General features: G+C 46.4%; 1 long non-coding RNA gene across 1 annotated transcript; it reads left to right on the top strand.

Annotated features, from left to right (window-relative positions):
• The first annotated feature begins 775 nt into the window (after positions 1-775).
• LOC134289733 (uncharacterized) lies at positions 776-1,929 on the top strand. Its single transcript, XR_009998645.1, has 2 exons — positions 776-841; positions 1,625-1,929. It is a non-coding gene; the product is annotated as an uncharacterized LOC134289733 (long non-coding RNA).
• Positions 1,930-2,479: the final 550 nt, after the last annotated feature.

Below are 2,479 nucleotides of genomic sequence, written 5' to 3'. Positions count from 1 at the left end.
TACCAGGCCCGTAAAATGATACTGAGCATTCCGGAACTCATTACCCGACTGATTTATGGTGATGTTTATTTGGGACTTGGGCTTGGGCTTTCTTTTTCTAGTTCGTTCCGGGCAAGGTTCCGGGCTTCTTCCTTCATCGAGTGGATCGTGGGATTCTTCAAAACTTGGAAAGTTATCGTCCAAATACTCAACATGAGTGAAATTTCCGTCGTCGGTTGCTTCCCCGATAACTGCACTTTCACTGATTTTGGAGCTCATTGCAGATTCAGAGCTACTCATGCTAGAAATGTAACAACAACTAACAAATGTGTAAATTATCAGCTTTTCTTATTTATTGTAAATACACGAAATACTTACTTTTCTGACGCGGGTTGAAATAATAGTTTTATTTCTTCAACATGCGCGAAATTGCCACACTTTTGTTGTTGTTTTTGTTTTGATTTTGATGATACACGGAAAAACAAACATGCACATTATGCGATGCACGAAAAAAAAACCTTCGCTCGAATCGCCCTCTGAATCCAATTTCCAACAAAAAATACAATATCCTCATTCTGATAAAAAAGGGTGTCGGTGCTTTTCAATTTATTGTCTGTTTCACCTTAACCAACTGGTTTTCATTTCTGAGAAATTTCCCGGTTGGCAAACCGGACAAACCCAACCACGCAACAGCTGTCATTTGACGACATTTCCTCTGGCACGCAGTGGTGTGCGTGACATTTCAAATCCAAAAACGTCAAACTCTGCACTTTCGAAAAGACGACGACGACGACGACGAGTTCGAGATCGGGAAGCCATCAGTGCGATCAGATCAGTAAGCAAAAATATAACGTCCGAGACAGTAGGTACCGAGATAGAAAGGAACCGTAAGGAAAAGGAAGGCCCCAACAAAGTAATCAAAAAGTGCAGGCAAATTTTTGAGTGACTGGGCACGTCCGTCGTCGCCGTTCCGCCAATCCGTGTCGATCGAAATCGCGGACCTTTCGGAGTGATACGGTCGCGCAATCGAATTCGTGGAATCCGCAAGAAAAGAGTGGAGTACACGGTCGTCATCGAGTTGGGTTGGAATTCCTGGACTCCTGGAGTGAAAAACGGGCGGGTGCGGGTGATCCAGCAGCAGCGACTGCTCCAGTCCAGTAGTGGGTACAAGAAAGGAAAAACGGGTAAAAAAAAGAAAGGCGATTGCTACTGCGGTCTGCTGGCTGGGTCGGAAGAAAGAGTGTGTGGTTCTTGTGTTTGTGGGGCGCGGGGTGGTGCTCTTCCCTCGGCCGTCGTCGTCATCGTCGTGGTCGTTGTCCACCTACCATCCTGTGGGAAGAAATAGGGGGAGTAGGTGGTGACGGGCGGCGGACGCTACAGAGGCAGTAGTGTTTTTAGTATTTAGATTTTCGGTGTGCATTTCTGGGGTGCGGTCCCAAAAATAAGATCGCTGCTCTGCTTCTCGGTTTCGGCGATGGGAATGTCGAGTTGGAAGTGCCCCAAATGAGTGCAATCGCGGGTGGTGTGGACGGGAATTTTGTCTTGAAGGAGAAGAAATTTTTCGGGTGTTATCAGCTTTTTCTACGGGTTCGATTGATAATGTTATGGCCTTTGTAGAGAGTATTCTCAAATAAGTGATTTCCAGTCTAGAGGGAGCAGTGTTGTGCAAGTGAAGAAAGGAATCAAAGAAGTGCAAAAAGGCAGTCAGTAAAATCCCGTCAGTGCAGCAAGTGAAATCATAAAAATGGTGGACAGTGGTTGACAGATTCTTCGCGGTTCAGCCAGCAGAGTGTTGTCTTTGTATATGGGCTTCGTCGTCGTCATCGTAACCATCGGCGTAGCAGCCTACTACTAGTGTGCCGTATGTGCTGCGCTCTGGAATAACAGCATAATCGTCGTCATACATCGAAGGAGGCGAAACACAAAGCAGAAGAACCCAAATTCGGAGAGTGTTCTGGAGAAAAAGTAGGCTGCGAAGAGGATCCCAGTGGAAGCGCGCACTATCAAAGTAGGCGACGAACGCACACGCACAGTTCCAGTAGCAGCAAAGGCAGCTTCAGCGGGGGTGGGCGGACGTGACAGGACAGGGGTGGACGTTCTTCGGTTACTACAACTAGAGGAGGCAGAAAAAATCTCCGTCCACCACAGAAATGTCACGGCTCGCCGATTATTTTGTGATTGTCGGCTACGATCACGAGAAAGAACGTAAGTAAAAGCAAAGAACGATCATTCGACTGCTATTCATTATATTTTGTAGAGAACGATTAGTCCCAACGAAACGTTCGTTTGGTTGAGTTAGGGAAAGGAACGTTGTTGCGTACGTGCCAGATTCGGAATTAGAGATCCAAACTAAACTAAATACTGTGCTGCTGAGCATTCATCAAGTCATTCATATTCATAAGCATCAGCAATTATATTGATGTGGAAGGGTTGCTGCGATCATTCTCGATAGCGCCCGGGTTGAGATGATGCGTTGCGTTGGTTCGTTCGGTCAGAACGC

Source organism: Aedes albopictus, chromosome 3 (genome assembly GCF_035046485.1).
Source record: "Aedes albopictus strain Foshan chromosome 3, AalbF5, whole genome shotgun sequence".
Taxonomy (NCBI): Eukaryota; Metazoa; Arthropoda; class Insecta; order Diptera; family Culicidae; genus Aedes; species Aedes albopictus.
The sequence above is the reverse complement of the archived record's forward strand: the minus strand, read 5'-3'. Positions and strand labels throughout refer to the sequence as shown.